This window comes from Hyperoodon ampullatus (genome assembly GCF_949752795.1).
Source record: "Hyperoodon ampullatus genome assembly, chromosome: 5".
In the NCBI taxonomy this organism is placed as follows: Eukaryota; Metazoa; Chordata; class Mammalia; order Artiodactyla; family Ziphiidae; genus Hyperoodon; species Hyperoodon ampullatus.
The window spans coordinates 101,915,040-101,940,975 of NC_136918.1; positions in this window are offsets into that span (position 1 = coordinate 101,915,040).

Genomic DNA, 25,936 nt, shown 5'->3' on the forward strand with positions numbered 1-25,936 from the left:
ACACAGTAACTTAAATATGATAGAAGTAGTCATTCTTGTAAAGTCCCTATTGAGAGTTCTTCTTTGGTGTGTGCCTTTCTTCCAAGTCATGAAACAGGGACTCAGCCATTCCCATCTTGTGGCTCTACCATTTTCAGCACATGGATCCAATATTACTCTGCTCATCTGTATAAAGCTGTTGGAAAAGTAAAGAGAATGAGGTTGTGTGTGAGAGGTTTACGTGTTCTGACCTAAGTAACACTTGCACTCATACTCCATTGACTAGAACTTAGCCTTAAGACACATTTAATTTCAAAAGAAGGTGGTAAATATAACCTGTGTCCGCAAAGAACAGAAAATGAATTTGATGAGCATGTGCCCAGTCCCTGTCACATCAAAATTTTCATTCTGAAATTTTTGTTTCTTCTATCTACCTCCTTAATTTTTAAATTCTCTCATTAGGTGTGAGGATTTCAAATGGGACCCTAGCTATGGTTAACATGATTATTCCCTTCCTCTAACAGTGAATGACAAGACAGAACATTCCATTACAAAGAGCAACCAAGACTGTCAGCTGACTATCACAGAGTAATAAAAGCTTTGCAAAATAGAGATTAATTTTCATCTCAAGTTATCATGTATGGCCCAACATTGTTTGAGGAATCCACAGAGGCCTCCTTTATCCTCTTCAGTTCTACTCCTTAATCACTAAAAGGGCATAAAGAGGTTTTATTCTCACATCCAGGTACTTTAGCCTTTCCTCTAAAGAGGCTCACTCTGCCCATCCCTCTCCTTCCATTCCTTTCATTCTCAGTTCACATAATAAATTATTATGGTTAACATGCTTAGAGATTAATATCTATTTAGTACATTTTAGTGTTACTGCTTTCCAATAGCCAGAGAAAACACAATTGCCTTTTCAATATATATTTTAAAATATATACATTATAGTATGAGTTTATTCTGAGCCATTCCTTTATAGACAGGTTAATTCCATTTATCATATATTTGTTATAAAGTCTTCGTTTGTTTCAGTGTGGGAGAGAGGCATACATCATATTGCACTTTAGTTTTAGAAGACTGTAAATATATATTTGTTGAATAAATTTCCTGTTTCAATTTTTCTGATTATTTTAGCGCTTGTGAATATTAGCATAATTTAAAAAATTATCCAGAGGACAGTGCTTTGCTAATTATAAAGAAAGGAAAAAGCAACAATATGTTATGTTAGTCTAATTAACTTGATCATTGTAATAGTCAAGCATTACCTAGGACCAAAGTTCTATTTTTGCATAGCTAATCCAGTTAAATTGTCTTCATTGATATGTGCCTGCCAAGATTCCCAAATCTTCATTTACATTGTTTAAGGAGCAAGATATGTCATTCAATTTTATTTCACTTAGATTTTTTTTCCAAAATAAATGATGTATTTCCTCTATTCTGGGGAAGTGGAATCTATACAAAAGTTAATTCACTGTCCAAAATTCCCTTAAAAATCCATCAGCTTGAAAGATCAGTTTTATTCAGCATTTCAAGTTTCAAGAGTCAGAAGAACATAAATAAAGCATATTCTCAATGGTTAGTTCTATTGAAAAAGATTTTGAGTTCCATTTCAATTGGATAGTAACTTTTTTTTTAAGAAGTTTTCTGTTCAACCTCTGTTGCATCTGATATTGCTTCTAAATTAGCACTAAAGAAGGAATGAGTTTGAGATAATAGAATGGTTCTTAAAGTACAAAGAATATAATATGAATTTGTGAAAATTGTTCTCACTGAGTTAAAGAATCCTATAATTTTAGCAGGATTGAAATTATGCAGACATAGAATTATATTTTTTGAATGTAAAAAAATATAAATTGTTACCTCTTCATTGAATTCAATTTAGTGGCAGATTTAGATATAGCACCATTGGTGTATGTTCATCTATTTCAGGGGTATCAATTTCTCTGTGATTACTTGATTTAATTTAGTTGTGAAAAATTCATGGTTGAAAATCAATTTTATTATATGTGGAGTGATCATACAGCTTGCTTTACTTTGGAAAGTGCAGAATTTTACCATGACAGTGCTGGTATAATCATTAATAAATCCTCCCTTTACTCTTAGAAGGTCCTAATTTGAATAAATTATATACTTACTATAGATGATACATTATATAACTGCCCTAATCATAAAAAAGCAAAACTTTAAAAAAAGTATAAATATTATACATTATATATAATTTATGAGTGCTCAAAGTTAATGAAGGAAACACTTTATTTTTCATAGTTAAAATTCAATATCTTTTAAAATAAGAGTTGTTAATACTCCTTATGAACCTTTATTGCTCGTGATACTGTACGACATATGTCATATAATTTTATCTGCATAACAGCATTATTATACAGATGTCATGAGCCTCATCATTTTACAGTTGATACAACTGAAGCTGTGAAAGTTTAAATGGTATTCTCACAGCTATGCAGTTGGTAAATGGTGGAGTGGGGATGTGAATCAATTCTGCTGACACAAGAAGCAGAGAGCTTAACTATGTATATAGAGGCTTCCCTGAGAGACTGAGTCTAGTTATTATTTTTATGTAGTATTTTATAATACTATGAAGAATTTGACCACTAATGACATTGAATCTGAAAATGTTCTCATTTATTTTTGAGAACACAGTTTGAATGAATTGCTGACATGGAAGCCATGTTGTAGTACATTGATTCTTTTGGATTTTTTTTCATTTATTCATTCAGTGAATATATATTAGATGCCTACTGGTCAAATATTGTTCTAAGTGATTGAGAATCAGAAGTGTCTGCCCTCAATGAGTTTACATTCTAGATGGAGAGACAAATGATAAGAAGGTATAAAAAAAATCCCTTTGCAAAGTGCTATTAATATATAATATCACACTTCACAAAATACTGAAATTGTATAAAGAAGGCAAGAAAAAGTGAGATACAATTACAAGTTTCAAAAGGTTTGTCATAGAAGGTTTATCTTCTGAGGAGGTGACATTTGAGCAATGCTCTAAATTAAGTAAGGAGGTCAATGTTATATGATTACCATACTTAAAAAAATTTTTTTTTCCATCTTTCATTTGTGTTTTCATATCCCTGGCCTGCAATTATAGTCAAGGAGACCATACAAATCTGAATATTCATAAAATACTTCAACTTTTGACTTTAGCTTAAAATTTGCTGTTAAGAAAAAAGAAATTGTTTACCATACCACTCATGGTTGATATTGTGAGTGCTCACTTGTATTCAGTTTTCCTTTTCTTCTTGGCTCAAAGAAACTACACTCCCCATCACTGCAAATGGAAGGGACATGGAACCAGTTCTAGATTATGGACTGTTAACATAAGTGCAACTTACCACCTCTGGCCCAGAGCATAGGAGAGAAATGTGATATCTCCAGAACTACCCTTTCTCTACTGTAGCAACCAAGGAATACACACATTTCTGGAGGTATACATTTGTGGAGCTTCTGTTAGCTTGGCTCCCTGAGTGACAGATTGGGATAGAAATTGTGAGTGAGAAATAAACCGTTGTGTTAAATCACTGAGACAGCTGTTGGCACAAGAGCTATGGTTACATATAGAAGTCCCATGGATGAAATATATTATAGTAGGTTGCCCGGATGAACTGCTGGAGAACGACTGGTAGGAATGAAAGAAGGAGAAAGGGAAAGGATAGGTAGACAAAAGAACATGGCAAAGTTTCCTGGATGTTGTTTATCTTGTTTGAGAAAATTTGCTGAAGGAAAAGAACAACAACCTAATTTTCAGGAAACGGAGATGCCAAAAGAACAGTCAGCAGAAATGATCAGATGGATAGGAGTACTTCTCCCTCAGCTCCATTTAGATAGAGTCATTCAGGCAAATGTTTTGGGGTAGGGGGCAAAATATTGGACACTCAGAGGAGGAGAAATATGTTGCCTTCTCCCACTGTGGGAGTGGTATTTACTTATATTTTCAAAGTGCAAAGAAGTGGGTCCCACTTCTGGATATTCAGGGATAGTGACTTACTCTTTTCAGTTGTTGGTTATTTTTGAGAGCTCACCTAATGATACAGGAACAGGTCCCAGATCTGTGGGTTGGACTGTTGCCATCACAGATACGTTGTGAGCTTGCTTCCAGAGAGAGGTATATCAGTTCTGGAAGTCTCTTTCTACATGGCTTATAAAGATATGGACAAAGAGGATTGAGAAAGTACCCATCATAGAGACATGCTGTTTAAGATAGTCCAACAACCCACTGCTATAAAATCTGGTGCAGTTTTTCATGGCTCAACATGATCTCCCTAGATTCCTCTTGGCTTATATATAAAACAAGACCTATTAATGGTGCCTTAAAAGACCTATTAATGACCTATTAATAGGTCATGACCTATTAATGGTGTCTTAAAAGATTCAATAATTTCTCACTTAGGGGTGGGAGTGGAAGTGAAGAATTTATGAAAGAGCTGGGCATCACTGCCTGAATTTATCTAATATTCACCCACTTGGCCAGGTCTGGGTCTCTTGATTAATGATGATCCAAATTTTGTCTGATTTTGCAAATGCTGAGTATTACCTATGTAATGACTGTGGAGTTATTCATTCAGGAACAGTTCACATGTGGTAGATTAAAGATAGCTACATTTTGTTTATTAACACTACTCCAGTGAAGATGTGGGATGAATGGTTCCTGCCCTTTAATCAGGATTTGATACTGCTTTGAATATGGTAGAAATGATGCTTTGCCACTTTCTGGTTCTAAGCCTTAAGAGACTTACATCTTCCACTTCCTGTTTCTTAACCTTTCCTTTTGGAGCCCTGAGCCACCACCTAAGAAGTCCTGCTACCTAAATGAAGAGATAACGTGGGAAGAACCAGAGGCTATGTATGGAGGGACTGGGGTCCAGTTGAGCCCAGTCTTCCAACCATCCCACCAGCTCACTTGAATACACCAGGTGACTCTAGTCAATACCATGTGAAGCACCTGAATAATCCAGCCAAATTCTGCTTGAATTTCTGGCTGAAAATATCATGAAACATAATAAAATGCATTTTGTTTTAAGCCATTGACTTGTGAAGTATTTTTTTACCCAACAATAGGTAACTGGAACAGTAAGTTTTCCAAAAGAGGAGTCTAGTAGGACATTTGTAGGATTAGGAGGGATTACAGAGGCAGAAAAAAAATAAAACAAAAAAACCCGAAACAAAAAACTTGAATTATTGGAAGGAAATACAGCATAGTAAACAGAAAAAAGAAGTTTCCAGTAAAAAGGACCAATAGATTGTTAAAATATTGAAGTATTTCAGTATTGGCTCCAAGACATGTGGCCCCTCCATAAAACTGTTCTTTTATCCAGTAATGAAAGAATTAATGCCAGGCCCCTCTATGACCTTGCATTATCTCTATGGCTTGCCTCACTTTTGTTTGGTCAGTACCTATGCTTGTTTTTAAATACTTTTATTATCTCCAGAATTCAGTGCCCCTGGAAATCTGTAGAGGTAATTCCAGCAAACTTCTTTAAGTGATCGTCATTTGCAGGGATGAAAGCTGGGGGATCTATGAAGCAAATGTAATTTGACCAGTTTTTGAGTCAGTTTCTTTGCCATAGAACAGCATTATTTTGAGTTCATAAGTGATGGCAAGATTAGTATTAAGAGTGTAATAAATTCAGTTTTTATCTTTGAATAGAATAATGTGCATGTTGCTTATTTCCTTTAATTTTAATGTTGGTATTATTGACGTTTTACTTTATGATTAGTCACATTAAATGTCAATTCAAATAAGTAGAGAAGAAAACATAATTACTGTATTTAACCTCATTTTTACTCTGTCATCATGGAATGCTATAATTTGAATTAGAAAAAAATACATTGTATACATAAAGTTTAACCATTATTGAATTAATCATTATACACTGAGATATTGAGATCGATTTATGCTGAATTCTGATTGAAAAGTTATCAATAATAACATGCAAGATGTGTTCTTAAATTGTGCTTATGCTTTAAGTATTATAAAATGCCTGGCAAGTTCTAAGAGAATCATTGTAACTTTAGAGTAAGAATGATTCTTATTTAAATATTTTAATTTTACATATTAAATATTTAAACATTTGATTGAAACTAATGACAAAAACATTAATTCATTGACATTAGGTTTATTCCAAGGCAAAAACACCTAACCATGGCTTCTTCTAATTGGTAGGACATCTACAAATAATGAATAAAAGTAATAATGAAAAAAATAGTGATTTCTTAAAGGAAGAAAAAATATACCACTATCTCTGCAGATAATCTTTAATAAAAACTGACTTTCCTAGGAGATGAATATGCCTATTCTTGCTTTTGATGTATTTTTATAGTTGGTTCACATTGTCATTCCCAGGTCTCATATTTTCGATTACGTTCATAATGCTGACCTTAAGTGAATAATATGTTTTAACCACAGGAGAGGGTTAGAAAGTTATGATATTCTGAACTGAGAATATATTAGGTTTTTCTTCAAAATTTCAGCCAGGAAAAGATGTCAGAAGAGCAAACACTAGAGAGATCTTGCAATAAAAATAAAATCATTAGAAAACTGATCTTTAATAAAATTCACTCAGGAACTATTCTTCAGGGCCCGTTTATTTAAATTCCATAGAAAAAGAAGTGATGACTTTTTTGTTTGACTATAATAGTAACATTTGCTCAATGTAGATATAACCATAGAATGCACCATTGGATTTTATCTGTTTTCCAGTATGGGCTATTAAAAATTTAAGTATGCACTGGAAAGGAGATAAAAAGAAGAAGAACTCTTCTAAAATTCGTTATATCTAGGGAAATGCTGCTAACTGTTTAACAAATCACCCTAAACTAGTATTGCAATAAAAATCATGGCTATTGGAAGCACTGCCTGTGTTCTGGTTGTGAGGTAATTTTAACTGTAGTCCTGGTATTTTGCTCTTGTTGTATTTATATATTTTAGAATGTATTCCAGGGTTACACAGTTTAGAATTTTGTCTTTTTTTGTTTCTGCTTCTCTCTGCCCCCTAATAAATACATGGGCTCTCTAACGTCTGGCCTTTCTTAAAATTTGAAACTCTTTTCAGCAAGCAGTCACTCTATTTATTCCCATATTTTTGAACTGTGTGATGCACTTATCAAGAGCTGGAGATATTAAATAACCTCCATACATATATTAATAAGTTTGATCCTTGTTTTTTCCCCTTGATAACTGAAAGCACAATTTGATATTTATCTGATTTTTCTTTTCTCTTGTCAACTTTATATTGATTGTGTATGTAACATTGTAGAATACAGAATCATTTTCACAGTTTTAATCATCACTTTTATAACAATTCAGAAGTAAGTGATACCATTTTCTGTTAGGCTATTTTTGCATACGAGCTAATGATTTAAGGTAAGTGCCCACCTGCGATTTGTTTATATTTTTTAAGGAAAATAACCCCTTATTGCTGTAAGTTGTAGAAGAATCAAAACAATAGCAAAAGTCACACTAGAACTAATAAGTCATACTAACCTTAAAACTTCTGTGACCAAAATATAATTGATTATATCTGCACCATTCAAAATGTAATAGCTGTATGTGACAATTTACTTTCATATTAATATAAATGAAACAATTAAAATTTTCGGTCATATTAACCATCTTTCAGATGCTTAATATGCACGTCTGGCTACTGTCTACCATATTGGATAGTGCAGAGTTAGAAGATTTTCAGCATCTCATAAAGTTCTGTTGGAAAGCATTACTCTAAAAATCAAAGTTGTGTGAATTTTGGATGCAGTATCAAGTCTGGAGTAGATAATTTTTAAAAGAATGGCAATATTATAAAGTAAAATTATAATTTATTATAAAATTTGAACAAACTTTTCTGAATAACTTTAGATTTGTGGAAAAGTTGCAAAAATAGTATACAGAGCTCCCATGTACCCCACACTCAATTTTTTATATTATTAATATCTTTTGTTGGTCTGGTACATTTGTCATAATCAATGTACTAATATTGATACACTATTATTTAATAATATTTAATAATAGACCAAAGGTTATCCTTTTCTCAGGTTTCCTTAGTTTTACCTAATATCTTTTTTTTCTGTTCCAGGGCTCCATTCAGGATCCCACATTACATTTAGTCTTCATGTCTCCTTGGGTTTTTCTTGACTGTGACAGTTTCTCAAACTTTTCTGGTTTTTGTTGACTTTGGCAGTTTTGAGGTGTACTGGTCAGGTATTTTGTAGAATGTCCCTCAATTGGCATTTGTCTAAAGTTTTTTTTCATGATTAGACTAGGGTAATAGGTTTTTGAAAGGAAGACCACAGACATCAAGTGACATTTTCATCGTATTATATCAAGAATGCATTCTATTACATTTTCTAATATTGTTGATGTCATTCTTGACACCTGGCTCAGGTAGTGTGTATCAAGTTGCTGAACTGTGAAGTTGCTTCCCGCCCCAGCCCCCTTTCCATACTGTATTCTTTGGAAGGAAGTTACCATGCACTGCCCACATAAGGAGTGAGAAGTTATGCTCTGCCTTCTTGAGAACAGAAGTATCATGTAAATAATTTGTAATCCTTTTGGATAGAGGTTTATCTAGACTATTGTAATGATTTAACCTTTTCCAAATGAAAACCAAAACGTCACCTGTGACTTTTATTGGCTATATGCTATCTTGAGAAGAATTTGCCTACTAGACCCTGGGCATTTATAAGGGATATATCTGACTTCATGAATAATAATCACATTGTGGAAATATTTGTAGAAGTCTCTTCCATTTTTCTTAGATCAAATTTCTATTGAGACTCATTTGTTTATTAAATCATTTAAATAAATAAATATTTATCGAGTCCTAATATTCACCACACACTCTTCTATGTTTTGGAAATATATCATTTAAATAAAAGAAAGTAATGCCCACTCTCATAGAATTAATATACTGGTGGGGGTTACAGACAATAAATCATTAATTATAATATAATATATCTGATGGCGTTAAGTGTTATGGAGAACATAAATCAGAGAACAGAGGTAGTGAGTTTTGGGTTGCTATTTTAATTATTTTTTCCAGTAAAAATATTTCAGGTCATTTATTTATTTTTATTGAGGTATAGTTGACATACAGTATTCATTAGTTTCAGGTGTACAACATACCGATTCAACAGTCAAATACATTACAAAATGATCACCATGAAAAATCCAGTAACCATTTGTCCCTCTACAAATTTATTACAGTATTATTGACTATACTCTTTATGCTGTATATCTTGTCCTTGTGACTTACTTATTTTATAACTGAATTTGTATCTGTTAATCCCCTTCACCTATTTTGCCCAATCCGCCAGCCCATCCCCTCTGGCAACTACCAGTTTGTTCTCTGTATCTGTAAGTCTGTTTCTGCTTTGTTTTATTTGTTCACTTGTTTTGCTTTTTTTTAGTTTCCACATATGAGATTATATGATATTTGTCTTTCTCTGTCTGACGTATTTCACTTAGCATAATACCCTCCAGGTCTATCCCTGAAATGGCAAGATTTCATTATTTTTATGGCTAGGTAGTAATCCATTTTATGTATATATACACACATTACTCCTTCTTTATCCATTTATTGATGGACATTTATGTTGCTTTCATATACTGGTTATTGTAAATAATTCTGAAGTAAACTTAGGGATGTATGAATCTTTTTGAATTAGTGTTTTCATTTCTTTAGGTAAATACCCAGAAGTGGAATTGCTGGATTGTATGGTCATTCTATTTTTAATTTTTTGAGAACTCTCCATACTGTTATCCACAGTGGATGCACCAATTTGCCGTTCCACCAACAGTACACAAGAATTCCCTTTCCTCCACATTCTTGTCAACATTTGTTATTTGTTGTCCTTTTGATCATAGCCATTCTGACAGGTGTGGTGTGGATAGTGTGTGTTGAGGTAGCATTTGTGCAGTGAATGTATGAAAGTGATGGAGGAAGCCAGGGAATATCTGAAGAAAGCATTTCAAGCAGAGAGTACAGTAAGTACAATGACCAACATGTTCTATCATTTGTTAGGTGAAAGTATGGCTACAACAATATAAAACAAGCAAAGAAAATGCAGCTGAAGTGGTGGTGGTAGCTAGATCATCTGGGTCTTTAGGCAATTGTGAAATTTTTAAATTTAATTCTGATGGAGATGGGAAACAATTGGATGGTATTGAGCAGAGGAGATATGTGACCTGGCTTACATTTTATGTGTGCTGGTTGCTAAAACGTAAGGGTAGCAGAAAAATAAGTTAGGAGGCTATTGCAAATACAGAGGATAAAATTTGTTGGTGGCTTTGACATAGAGTGACAGTCTTTGATCAAAGTGATCTTCTTTGGTAGAAGAATCCCAGTTCACATCTGGTGTCTTATTCCTCGTGTCTTATTCCTGAAAGTGTATCAGTTGGGACAATAACTTTATGGTGGCCTTATAAAGACTAGTGTGGTAGTGTTGGAGGTGATAAGAACAGGCCATGATCTGTATGTGTTTGGAAGATGGATACCAAAAGGATAGGCTGATGGCTTGGGTAAAGGCTGTGAGAGGAAGAAAAGGGTCAAAAATAGCATTTGAATTTTTGCCCTGAGCAACTGAAAGTATAAATTTGCAACTTATTGAGATGTGACAGTCACATGAACAGAAGGATAGAATAAGAATTTTAATTATAGTGAATTTGAGATGTCCATAAGAATGCTATATCTTCAGGTGTTTATTAAATATTTATGAAATTCAAGAGTGAAGGGTCTAGTTGGAGATAAATACTTGTGTTGTGGAGAAGAGGAAAATCAATCTTGGGATTGACTTAATAAAGAAGTGAAGGAGAGTAATTGGAAACTCAAAATAGATAGTGCTTTCAGGGAGTTTTGCTGTAATAGGGTATTAATAATATCTACCTCACAGGGTTTTTGTGAGTATTAAATATTCTTGGGAAAATGCCAGAGTTGACAGAGTCCCCTATGTAGGTATTTGTATCACTATATATTTTGACGGAGGTAAGCATTTTGACGTGTAATTTGAAATTGGAATTTGGGGGAGGAGGGAGAAAGAATGATTTGGACACAGTAATATGGTATAAGGATGACCATTATTTTAAGATAATTTACCTTGAGATCATCCCTGGGGTTCACAAGACAGCCAGTTTGGGTTAAAAGCAAAAAGGAGAGTGAAGATTATCTCAGAGAAGTTGAGTATGGTGTGATTTTAGTACTGAGGGATTGTGGAGTTACAGAAGGAAGAGTGATAAGGGGAAGAAGTTTGGGAGAGGGAAGATTGAGGGTCAGGGCTGTATGCACTAAGTGTGTTTGGGGCCATTGACTAATGTGCATAATGACAGAAAGTTCCCATGAACCCAGAACAAGTTGTGGATGTGAGACTGTAGTAGTGGTTGTTATGAGGGAGGAAAGGAAAGAGGTCGCCAGGTCAAAGCAGACTTCTATTACCCCTCTTCACCTCTGCTGCTGTAGGAATGGAGCCAGGTATGGCAGTCTTACTCAAAGTAGATGGAATCCTGGGACTCTTCCTTTCCTCTTGTTTATAGGAATATGGAAGGCAGAGTAGGTACAGTGCATCAGAACTAGTTTCTTCTTCACCTAACAGCACATAGAATTGTGGTGCTGACTCTTTATTAATGCCAATAAAGGAGCAGAGGCCAGCCAATATATAGGAGACCACAGGAGCTCATGTTTGCTGAATAGAGCATATCAGCATTCTATACACTAACTTCCATCAGATGTCACCAAGTAATTTTTTATTATATGGATAATTTTATTTTCAAGACCTTGTGGGTAATGGAGAGATTATGAAGGTAGAGGTGTCTTATTCTCTGAAGAAAACCAGTAGAGTGGAAGGAAATCCATATTTCCCAGATAGCTGTATACAACAGGTAGCATTAGTCAGGTTTCAGATATAAACATATAAACCAAGAGAGCAGAGGATTGAAGTCTTGGATCTGTAGCAGTATGGCAGTGAGTGAACTCTACTGGTATAAGTGAGAAATAGCAATTTTAGTAGTTGCTATAAATTAGAAATACTGAAAACAGAAAGATTGAAAAGAAAGATTTTAAGGAATATTTGATATGTAATGAGCCATGTAAACTCTGCTCTGTCTTTTAATGAAAACCATAGTAAAGATCTGCATTATTCAAAACTTTCAGATTTTGCTTTTCAGTGATGGTAGCTAGCTCTATATAAATGATACTGAGAAATTTATTTAGATATATCCAATATATCATCTACTTCAAAGGAGAAGTTCCTGTTTCTTTCTCTTTTTCATCTCTCCATAGCACCCCTATGCCTATGAAAGTGTTTCAGCACACAGAAGAATTCTATTAATATTTTTGAATGAATAGATAAATGATTAAATGGCTCCCTCCTGCCATCTAGCCTCCATTTCAAATACTGTCATCTATTGATATCCCCAAGGGATTGGTTTCAGGACAGACTATATATCAAAATCCATGGAAGCTCAAGTCTCATAGTGGGCTCTCCATATCCATGAATTCCCGCATCCATGGATTCAAAGGCAGATGTGGAACTGTGGATAGAGAGGGCAGATTGTATTTATTTAAGAAAAAATATGCCCATAAGTGGACCCACACGATTCAAACCCCTGTTGTTCAAGTGTCAACTATACATGCTCCCTGAACAGAATTCACTGTTTATAATAGAACTTTAGGGGTTTTGCTCAGTGTTAAAATAGAAAACTATACATTCACAAAAAGTGGAACACCTAGATAAATTTTTGGGTCAAATAGCATCAAAATGTTACTGAAAAGAGAGGAATACTTAAAATTCTGAGTTACCGATGATTCTATCTCACAGTCTTACATTTTCTTATTTAAAAATAATTTATCATCAGTCAGTAATAAAGTATTCAATTCAGTTCAAAGACATCTTGGAAATAGCATTAGCATACGTTTAAGAAACTTAGGTTCTAAAGTCTTTAAGGAATTTATTTCATTCATGGATTTTGGGATGTTATTTATGAAGTTGAGAATCATTACAGCACAATGTAATTGTATTTCTTGCAGGGTGCTTGATGATCAGATTTGCTGTGTCAATTTGTAGAGCTGTAATGGGCTCCTTCTTGATCATCAAGAGCCAGATAGCTTAAAAATCTTTGCATCATAACTTGATTTGAAATACTCAGCAGTCATAACTTTTGAAAAGACACACTAAATTATAATGCAATGCTTTATGTTTTTTCTCCCTAATCTTTTGGAAACAGAACATAAAACCAGAAGCATCAGTCAACATTCCACTTTGATGATGTTTGTTAGACATTCTCAAAGTGTTTACACAATGATTCAGCAATGTTTTTGACAAAAGAAAGCCCTTTGGGGACATTAATTTCCAGGCAGTGCATTCAGTAAGTAGTATCTATATGCGATTGCTGATCAGGAAGTGTAAATTACATTCACAACTTAATTGGTGCTAGTAGCAAGAGAAATAGAAGCTTAAAATATCTAAATAGCTAATAAGTCATTAAAGCAGAAATTTTATAAAATTTTATAGAGTCCTAGGAATCAACATAGACTTCTTTATAAGTTAAATTAAAAATAAAAAGAAATTTACATTGGATAGGTTAATAAGCAAATAAGCAAAAAATAAAGATATTACTCTCTACTAAATGTATATATTTAGTTACTGTTTATCACTGAAGATATGCCAGCTTATTAATGCCCTGCTTTTTTACTGCTTTCACTGCATTTTTCTAAGTGAATATTTAGCTTTGGAATAGAGACTTCTTTGCCAGAGACTAATTTAAATAAAACTACATATTCACATTTAAGTACTTAAGTATCAGATATACTTTTAAAACTGTTGAATAATTCCAGAAATCCTCCACATATAAATAAAGAATTCTTGTTCAACAAACCTTAACCTAGACTTTTCAAAATGTGTCCTTTCCTCAAAAACAAAAATAATGAAAGCAATAAATAAATATCTGAGTCATGGAGAGGACTATGTATCATTTATGTTTCCTTTTGTTATTTATTTGTATTTTTCAGTTTTTAAAATCTTGTCATGGGTTATTTTAATACTAAGGTCAGATTTAGTTTGTAAATAAATAAACACTTCTTATTTAAGAAAGAAGCCAGATATTCATTTTGAAGTCCAACTAAAATTTTGAGGTTATATTTCCACTGCAACAAATCAGTGTTATAATTTTTTTTTTTCAAAAGAGCATAACAAACTCCATTTAATTTCTTTTTTCTTCTCCCAGTCTCCTCTGGTTAAAAATAGATAATTTGACTGCTGATCTCAGGAACAATGCATTATTTGAAAGAGTCTTCAGGGCCAGATCAGGGCTATGTTGCTATGGTGATTTTACTATCAGCATAAGCACTGTCATTCTCCAGCAAGTATTTTGCTATATAGTCTTAGAAAGACCCCTCACCATACACATCACTCCTGTGAAAGGCAAGTAACTTGAATTCAAAGTAGTTGTATTCAGAAGACTGACTAATACATCTATGCTAATGGAATGAGTGTGGTAAGTAGTTTAATTCCTCTAATTCTCCTAACAGAGGTGGTTTCCAATTTAAGATAAAGAATATATACAATGTCCTTTGCATATATATAACACAGATAATGAAAAAAAAAGATTCTGAGTGCTTGAGAGAAACTTGGAAAATATTCAGTAAAACCTCTTTTTATAGGCGAGGTAATAGAGTCAGAGAGGCTTGAATAGTTTGAACTCAAACAAATGTATTAACTAAAATTCTCTGGGTTATAGCAGTGATAACAACTCAGACCATTTAAACATAAATAAACAAAATATTATAAAGATACTGGAGAGTCACAGAAATAAAGAGAACATTGAGAAATGAGGGCAGCATGAAAGACCTTTCTGGAGTGCTGATATTACTGAACTCAGGTCCAGCTGCTTGCCACTCAAAAGTAAATACTGTAAAGGCAAGTGCTGGTAGGAACTGAAAAGCTGCTTTAATCAGAAAGCCAGCAATCTGGGGAGAAGGCAGACTCGTGTCCCAAGACCAACTCCAAAGATTCTGCTTGGCCATGCAGGTCTTTAAAGGGACAAAAGGGAAGTAATCTCAGTTAATCATTGAGATAGCAGATCAGATTTGTCACCATCTCCCATTGCATGCACACTTGTCTACTCCTTGTGATCTTTCTTTAAATGCTATCTTGTTCACACAGTTTTTTTGTGAGATTACTGAAGGGGAGGCTGGGGAAAAATACTTGGTCATCTTTTAATCACTTATTCTTCATTTCTGTTTCTTTTTTCTAAGGAGAAAAGCAGCAGGTTAGGCAAAGTATTGTGTGTTCAAAAGAGTGGAAAGGTGTGCTTGGGTTGGAGGTTAGTTAAAATATAGATTTGCTAAGTGACAGGCCAAAAGGGGCCTCCTGCAAAGAGCTCTTTCCTGAAGAAAGTTGCTTACAAATCCCCACTGTCAGTCATCATTCCATTTTTATGGGATTATGGGTGAAGGTCTATCTTCTGTAACTTTTCATGCTGATATAGGACACCATATTCTTAGAGTGGAAGGTGTTGACATGGGTCTGTAGCATCATCTCTTTGCTGACAATTTTAGTTGCCTGCTTACATATATGAACAGAGCAAGTTACGGTTATTTTGATACCCACAAAAATACAGATAATTATGAGCAATAATGTTACTCTCATTCTCAAGGCCAGTTCTTGGAATGGTACTAGCCATAAGTACTGCTCAAGACAGAGCAGCGTATGTCATGGCTACAGTCTGGTCATCATGCAGTTAGATTTTTCCCTCTGGTGGCAGTTATAGTATCTGTAAAAAAACTCAGGAATGTGCATCAGACACTGGAAGATTCTGTGACTCTATTGTCCTAATAATTAACTGAGCCTACTCTTTTGTGATGCAGGGAGGCCTGGGAGATTTTAGCTTTTTTACAGTCAGGAGGCAGGGGACATGGAGTAGCCTTTGTACTGGGAGGCAGGAGGCAACAGGGTTTTGCTCCGTTTCACTGATAATTAATGTAACACATTTCTAAAAAAAAAAAAATCCTAGTTTCCTTTTTTTCTTTTCTAATAATTTTAAGAACAGAATTTCAAATTCTAAAACTGTATTAGCAGTAACAGAAGTTAAAGACCATTTTGAAGGTACATTTGTCTGCCATCCAGTTTCACAGGGATTGAGTCTTTAGCCACTGCAGTCATTGACTGACCATACAACCTGAAAGGAATTCAGGACGAAAAACATGATAAGGCACTCTGTGCTTTGGGGAAAAAAAAGCCCTTTAGACACTTAGATATCTCAGGAAGAATGTCAATGAACACAAGTTCTTACACATTCCCATACATAGGAAAAAAACCCCGCTAAAATCATTAATGGAGATATCTGTTTCTCCTGAATAACAGTAACTTTTTATTGATATGTATGCTTGACTGCATGTATTTCCTGGCCCAAACTGTTTTTATACTGCCCACCCCCTCTTCAGAGCAGTTCCTCAGACCTATCAGAGGATATCTCTTGGATAATAGTCCTGTGACCCTGAATAAAACTCAACTCATAGCTCTTAAGTTGTGTGTTTTTTTCAGCTGACATTATCTATATAATATTGTCTTACTATATATATAAATATAATTTATCACTTCATTTACTGAGGTCTTTTTTATGCACATGTTATTTTCTAAAAATAATTTTATTTATAAAGATCTTGAACATATTTCATTAGATTTATTCTTGTATACCATATGGGTTACTGTTTCTGTGAATTGAGTTTTTTAAAAGTTTCATTTCAAAATTAGTTTTGCTAAGCATAAATGTATGGATTTTTATACCGATTTTTTTATATTTTAATTTTGCTTACTCATCTTATTATCTTGCCTATAGATGCTATTGAGTTTTCCACATGGGCAATCATTGCATAAAATTATTACATTTAAAATGATCCCTTTACAATTCCTGTATGCTTCACTCCTTTTTCTACTATTATTGGCTTGCATAGGACTTCTAGTAAATGTCCTGTTGATTAAAATCCATAATAGTGGATAACTTTGTTTTTTGCTTTATAATATCTTACAATTCTTTTATCACACTGATATTTGCTACAGAGTTTTGATAGGTAGTTTTTATTAAATTAATTTTTTTCTTAAAATTCTGCTTTACTAAAGTATTTGTCATTAATGATCTTTGGTTTATCTAATACTTTTTATTGTAGCTAGTACTAAAATCATGATTTTTTTCCTTCAATTGATTCCTGTGGCAAAATTCATAAAAAGATGTTATTTACATTCCTAGGAAAAATCCCACTTGATCATGATGTGTGTGTGTATGTGTATGTATACGTATGTGTAAATAAACATACATGTATCCATATCACTGGTGTTTTATTATTTCATTTATGTTTTTTGCATTTTGGTTCATAAAGGAAATTGCCCCACAATTTTCTTTTCTTTTAATGCTGTATTTCTCAGGGTTCTCCAGAGAAACAGAACCAATTACAGATATATATATATATTTAATCATATATATATGATTTATTATAAGACATTGGCTCACACAATTAATTATGAAGGCTAACAAGTCCTAAGATACACAGGGTGAGTTCACAAGCTGGAGACCCGGGAGAGTCAATGGTGTAGTTCCAGTTTTAAGGACACAGGCTTGAGATATAGGGAGAGCTGATGTTTCAATATGAATTGAAGACAGGATAAAGCTGATGTCCCAGCTCAAAGGCAGTCAGGCAGGAATAATCCTCCCTTGCTTGGTGGAGGATCAACATTTTTGTCCCATTCAGGCCTCCAAATAATTGGATAAAGGCCAACCACATTAGGGAGAGCAATCTGCTTTATTCAGTCCATGGATTTAAAAGATAATTTTATCAGTTATCTATTTTATCAATTTTCTCACAGACATACCCAGAATAATGTTTGACTAAAAGTCTGGACACCCTGTGGCCCAGTCAAATTGATATATAAAATTATCTACCACAAATGCCTTTCTTTGTTACCATTACATTAAAATAGATACACACAAATATCTGTAATTTTCTTGCCTTTTAAAATAGTAAATCAATATTTTGTAAAAGGTAGAGTTTATTCATTTCTTAAACTTTTAATATCACTTCTAAATTATATTATGTAGCTATGGTGTTACCTTTGTGAATAGATTTTTACTAATGTTCCATAATTTTTGGTCTCTTCAGGTTTTCTTTTTTGACTAAGAATCAGTTAATTTAATAGTCTTCTTAGAGAACTAGCATTTGATTTTGTTGATAGTATCTATTATTTCTTTACTTTTTTGTCATTATTATTTCCCTCCTCATCTCTTTGATTTTCTGTGCTGTTCTTAAATTGAATACTTATCCTATTAATTTTACATCTTTCTTATTTTCCTAATCTAAGTATTGAAGCTATTATACTTGTTGACCTGAAACAAATAGACTGCCAGATATTTCTCTAGCAAACATAGGCTTATTCTGGATCTGCAGAGAATTGCAATTTGGGGTTGCAAAATTCTGCACATATGAGAGCCATATGCAAGTTGCTGCACAGCAGGGGGAGGAGAATGCTTTTATAGAGAGGAAGAGGGAGTTGGGAGGGCTGTACTGTAGTAAACAAACAGTCCATGACTTTTCATTGACTGAAAGCTTACCTGGAAAAAAGAATAGTCTTTCTTCCTCCTGTTGGGCTCTGCTATTGTTGCAGGGTGTGAAACCCTTTTTTTCCTCCCAACTCTAGTTGAGGTTTCTGTTTAATAATTTTTTAGACGCTCTAAGTATCTCTTGTTGCTTTTCTTTTTTCATTCAGATCTGAATATTAAATGATTTACATTATATTTCTGTGACTTTTGAATTATTTAGAAGTATGGTTTTAAATTGCAAACCACAAGGCTCTTTTCCTATTATTTCTATGAGAGAAGGCTGAACTGACGTAACAGAGCAGTCAAAATTGAGTGTTTCCACACTTGGCTCAACAGGAGTCAGTGGACTCAGCTGTACACGGTGATTACCTGAGAAATTCTTCCCTTCCATCTTCTGCCTAACCTGTCCTTTAGGGTTTGCTTGATCTTAATCTGCATTCAGTCAGCAGAAGCAATAGGAGCCTGGAGAAGTGCTCACAGCTAGACCTGGCAATGGCATTTGCTACTTATGCTCACATTTTATTGCAGGGTAGTTAGATGCCTGGCTATATTTAACTGCAAAGGAAGCTAGGAATGTAGTTCATTTGGGTTGGCCAAAAAGGGGAAGAAAATTGAAATGGAAGACTAGCTAGCAGTCTCTGCTGGTTTATGGCTTTTTGAATTTTCTTTTCCCTAGAACACATTGTATGATTTAAATAATTTGGTACTTGTTAAGACTTGTTTTGTAGTGTAATGAAGTTCAAATTTTGTAAATGGTACACATATGATTCTTGAAAAGAATACTATTTTACTGTTATGCAGGGTTCTTTATGCATCCATGAGATGCAGTTTATTGTGCTATATGAATCTTCTATGTACTTATTTTTTCCTACTTTGTATATCTTTTTGAGAATTATGTTTTAAAATCTGCCACAATGAATGTGTATTTATCAATTTCTCCATGATATTTTTAAATATATAGCTTTTCTTTATATTAAGGTTATGTTGTTGAGAACAAGTGTGTTTTGTTTTGTTATTCTGAAAAACAATTTTTATTTTATCAACTCATTAGTTCTTTATCTTTACTTGCCTAAATTCCCTTCTGTCTAATACTGATAATACTATACCAGTCTTCTTTTGGTTAGTATTTGTGTGCATTACATTTTCTACCCTTTGCTTTCAAAATTTGTTTCATTGTGTTTATGTATTAAACAGAAAAAGCTAGATTTTTCTTTCACTACAATTCAAGAATCTGTTGTTTTCAAAGCGATGATCATGAATCTGCGAAAACACTCTGATTCATATTTTAAGTGGGCTTCTGGGTTGGTGAAAACATGGAGTCGCTGGGAGGGTGGTGTGCCTGGACTCCAGAGCATGGAAGCTCCACAACTTTTCCCTGTACTTTGCCCTTTGGAAGAGATGCATAGGCTGTTCCTGGGTTATATCCTTTTATAGTAAACTGGTAGTCTAGTAAGGAAAAAATTTTGTGGACTGTTGCCCACTGTCTTATTATGTGCTTACTTTGTGTTTTTAAATATTATGCCTTTTTTTTGGTTACTCTCATTTTTTTGCTTTCCTTTATAATGGTTATATTTTTTATTTCTTTCTCCTGATTTGGATTTTGTATCATTTACATTCTATTCATGTTATTTTATTGTATATTCTTACATTTTAACATGTTTGACTTAAAAAATTCAAATAAATCAATTTCATGGTCTCACTCTTCAGCCAATAAAAATGCCTTAGAAAACATGAAATTTTTACCATGTTCTTCCCATCTTACATGAAAAAGGGTCTACTGTTTGGTTTAACCTTGTTTTAAAATTCCCAACACTGGCGTTTTGTTTAAAAATACAGTTACTTCTTATTTTATTTAAAAGTATGTTTACAAATTTTCTGCTAGTCATGCTTTTTAGGATTTTTACTCTTTCCTTCTAGGTACAATTTCCTTCTCATTAAATATTTCCTACCATAAGAATTGTTATTTTTGTTTGTTTTCTTTTAAGGTATTTCAATGCCCCTGTATTTTCAAAGTAACCCTAAAGTTTGATTTAGCCTTTGTTTCTTTTAGAGCCTGTCAGGGTTCCTGGCTCCAGTTCTGTTATTATATTAATTTCTTATATCATGATTCTGATCCCTGGAAGGTCCCAGATTCCTCACTTCTCTGAGAGTTTCCTTCCTCCCTCCTTTCTTTCTTTCTCTCCTTCCTTCCTTCCTTCCGTCTGTTCTTTCTTCCTTCCTTCCTTTCTTTCTTCCTTCCTTCCTTCCTTCCTTTCTTTCTTTCTCTCTCTCTCTCTCTCTCTCTCTCTCTCTCTCTCTCTCTGCCATATTTTTCCCCCTTAGCACTTACCTAGGCTGGTGGGCCAAGAGCTTCTTATTACTTTTCCTTGAAAGCACAGCTCATTCAAAATTTCATCTTTATACATATCTATTAGTTCCATTTTCCTAATTCACATGGACCCAAATCCATGTCTTCTGTCTCCACACGGAGGTCAGAACCCAAGTCTTTGCACCCCACTGATTATTATCTACAATTGAAACTCCTTACTGCTTTATCTTTGAATTCCCCCTTTATTTCTGGCATAAAATAAGTTCATTTTCTTCCTTTTAATATTGGGTATGTGTTTATATATATATATATATATATATATATATATATATATATATACAGTTTTTTTAAAGTGTTGGCATCTGGAGGAAAATTGAAGTTAGATCTAGCCAACATATTTCAAGTTTTACATTGATTTCAAAGATAAAATAATACTTTTGTGGGGCTTTGATGTGTTAAGCATTTTATTCTTTAAACCTACTTGGTCTAACCTCATCTATGTATAGACCTTTTAATTGTGAAGGTCTATAAGAATAAAATAGCTAGTTATTTATAACCTTCCTTTCAGTATTGCTTTAAGATTCCTTTTTACCCATTTAAATTTTAGAATTGGTTTGCCAAATTCTTGGGAAAACAATCTGTTGAGATTATGATTGGGATTCTGTTATATCTATAGAGCAATATGGAATTTATGTCTTAAGTGTATTGCAACTACTAGTCTTGGAACATGGCATATCTCTCCTTTTTTGTCTTTATTAATTTCTCTTAGGAGTGTCATGTATTTTTCAGTTCAGAGATCTCAAATATGTTTGATTACATTTATTCCTAAGTATTTTATGTTTTTAGATACTTTGGCAAATCAAAATTTAAAAATCATTTATTTTCCAATTATTATATACTGAAAATAAATATACACTTTATATTTTATATTGACCATATACCTCAAGACCATGTTAAATTCACTTATTAGTTCTAGTGGTAGTTTTGTTAATTTCTTAAGGTGTACCTCATACACAATTACTGTCTGCAAAAAGGAGTATTCTATTTTCTTTCTTTTTAAAAATTTGTGTGTCTTTTACTTCTTTTTCTTGCTAACTTGCAGTGCCTAAGAGCTCCAGAACAATGTTGGATAGAAGTGGTGAGAATAGACACTTTTGCTTTGTTCCTGATCTTGGGAAAGGAGGGTGATCATTGTATATTTAACTTTTAGTTATGATGTTGGCAGTAAGTTTTACATGCATGATCCTTTAGCAATCGAAGGAAGCTTTTATCTATTCCTGAAAGTCTGAGTTTTTATCATGGATAGATGTTGCTTTCTGACAAATTATTTTTCTAGATTTATTCCAATGACCATATAAAGTTTCCCCTTTACTCTATTAATAGTATGCCTCATGAGCACAAATTTTCAAATTTTCAAATGTCAGCAGCATTTCTGACCTATACTCAGTAAATATCAGCAGCTCCCCATCAAATGGTGACAATGGAAAGTGTTGCCAAACGTTGCCAAATGTCCCCTGGGAGGCAAAATCACCTTCAGTTGAGCACACCCCTTTAAAGTAATGCACCTCTTCTTCATGCACACAGAGATTTCCATCAATTTTTATGGCATTACTTTTACTATGAAGTGACTACCAGCAACCACCTGACATTTGGGTAAAGGCCCACAATAAAGAATGTCTTAGTTTATGTTCTTCCTAAAGCAAATTTGAGACAAAGATTTGAGTGCAAGTAGTTTATGTGGGAGGAGATCACAGGAAATAGTGATACTGGAATGGAGGTGTAAGGAAAAAGAAGGGAATGAGACTATATTGATTAGGTTAATTAACAGGTTCTGGTTATGGACAACTTGGACTCATTCCTGTCTGGGATCTCTGGGAGGTTTCAAATACGTGAGTTTTCCTACCTGAGGACAAAAAAAGCTGAGGCATGTATCCATCAACTTTCATGTTTGGGAGATGTTTCCTGAGGCATTAATTTCCTTGCATTTCAACTCAGCCTTCTCCATGGCAAGACTAGGGACTCAAGTCCAGAGAATACCTGCAAGCAAAACACTTTCAAGTACTTAGAGTAGAAAGCAATTAGAGAGCAACAGTACAGTGAATGCCAAAGGCACAATGGGCAGGTTACCCTTAGTGTTTGATAGAGTGACCAAAATAAACTACAAAGAAAAAAAAAAGTACCTGGAAAAAAGAAGAAAATAGAATATATAAAAGACTTAAAATTTCTCTCCTTGATATCCTTAGACAGATGTGAGATATTATGAAGAAGAAACTCTCAGAGGACAAGAAAGATTTTTGCAAATAAACTACAATTGCTGGTATGTTATAAAATAAGAATGTTGTAAAAGAAATTCAAAGAAAGTCTCCAAAAGTATAGAGCAAGTGTATCAAATCCATGAGAGATTTAAGGAAAAAAACCATAAAAACAGAGGTGAAACCAGTCCAGACAATACCTGTCTATAGAATTTTTAGAAAAAAATATAATTCATCCAATGAGAAAAAATTAGGTGAAACATAAAGGGGGATCATAATGATATTGAAAAGGTCAACAGCAATGCTTGATGCTAGAACACATGGAATAATCACTTTAAAGTCCTGAAGAAAGATGACTTTTAAATCTCAAAATTAATCAAATTATGTATAAAAAATAAAGTGAGAGCGAAGATAAGTTTAATTCTAGGATTAAAAACTTTATCTCTTGTATACTTAATGATATTCCATCCAATGTAATTTGCCAGTAAGACGGTGAAGTAAACTGGGAAATAGACAGATAGGAGATCAATTAAATAATGTGTTAAACCCAGGCGAGCTGAGAAGGGAAGTTGAAGTATGACAGTACTTCAACCATCTAGAGATCGTTTACTGTACAATAAAGTAGTAAGATAGAGGGATCTTGGAAAATGAGAGGAACTATTAGAAAATAAAAGATAAGGACTTCATAGACTATTTCATATACTTGGGAATTTCAAATAAAATAAGAATAGGTAAGTGCTAGATTTGATGGAAAAAATGAAAATATATGTAAAAATACACATTTAAAAATAAGACAATTAGGGCTTCCCTAGTGACGCAGTGGTTGAGAGACTCCCTGCCGATGCAGGGGACACGGGTTCGTGCCCCGGTCTGGGAAGATCCCACATGCTGCGGAGTGGCTAGGCCCGTGAGCCATGGCCGCTGAGCCTGCGCGTCCGGAGCCTGTGCTCCACAATTGGAGAGGACACAACAGTGAGAGGCCCGTGTACGGCAAAAAAAAAAAAAAAGAGAGACAGTTATTATCTCCAAGAGATTTTCAACTATACAAAACAAGATAGACAATCTGAAAGCATTAATTCCATTAGCAGTGAACAATATTTATACAATTGTTGTATTGATATAATTAACATTATTGACATAAATATATTACGAGAATGGAGGAGATAGAATAATGATGTAAGATAAAATTTTAGTCTATTATAACATATAACTAAGATTGATATATCAAGATATGAACTATGGAAATGAATATTAGGAAAAACAGCTAAAATATTAAAAATTATCTTCCTCTTGAGAGAAAAACTAGGAAAAGAGATGTGGTCAAAAACTACTGATTTTTCCTTTAATTTGATAATATTACATGTATTACTGTATATTTTACTTTTAAGTTATCTTGCCTATATTTTTTCAGTAAATAATAAAAGGGAATATTTAAAGATAAAATAAATTATTTTTCATAACTACTATTAAATTCTGGTTATATATATTCTGGTTAACATACAAATATTGTTATATAACAAAATAAAATATTTTAAATGCAATTATTAATAAACTTCATGGAAATATTAATAACAAAAATTAGCCCTTATTTACCATAATGTTTTATTAAATATTTATAAACATTTAATCTCTTACTGTTGGTACCCAATAGTACCTGGTTTAGATGGCAATAGAATAAAATATAGAGATTACAAAAATAATTGAAAATAAAAAAATGGTGCGACAACAAAAAAAGTCAAGAAATATGAAGAGCTAATCAGAATTGCACTCATTTGCTGAACAGATTCAAATCAATAAATGTTTTCTTCATTATTGATTTAATCAAATTTGAAATTATGCCACAGTTTTTTCATATAATTTAGAAACTGTAGGTTTACTTTTAGTGTGATTTATGTTTTTCAAGCTATATTAGAATATAAAGAGCATTATTTTTTCAACTTTAAAGTTCTATTGGTCCTTTAAATTAGATATAAACCACAGTGCTGTGCATCTCCTAAGCAACGTATCCTCAGTTTTAGCAAGGGATCCTAGTATCACACAAAAAAATTGAGAAATAACTTAGAATTACTTTTATATTTATAAAATATATTATACATTATACTTATAATCATTATTGACAACTGAAATGTTTTGCAAAGTCCAAGAGTAAAGAAACTTATTAACTTCATTTAAGCCAGTGAATCCCAAATTACCTTCTTTGCAGAATAATATTTTAGTAAACCATTTAAAAAAATGACTTGTCCAGTGAAAATTCATTTGAAAAACTTAAACTTTAAAAGCTTTGAAATAGGGGCAGATCAGCACATGAATTGGCCATTGTTTATGTAGCTCCTTGCAATATAAAGTTTAATTTGTATTTTGATATTTTATATTTGATTGATACTGACTAGAATTTATTCTTATTTGCATATATTGTGTGAGTAATTAGAACAGAGAGCAATGAGTGGGAATCTGAAAAAATGTAAGTGATGCTATGAGAGATTATAATAGGAAGACTAAATGTAATTCAAGGATTCAGGAAAGACTTTGATGTGGAAGAGGTATTTAAGCTAAGATATGCAGGATAAGCCATGGATAGTAAATTAAGTGTTTGAGAATAGAAGTACATTACAGGCAAAAGAATCAGCATATAAAGGAGCTCTGAATGATGCCTGGAACAATGGAGAAACTAAAAGAAGGTTAAGTGTGATGAAATACACAATATAGGTGGGACACATTGAAAGATGAACCAGCAGTGATAGACAAGGGCTAGATGCTGCAAGGTATTATACGTGACATTAAAGATTTTGGTTTGTA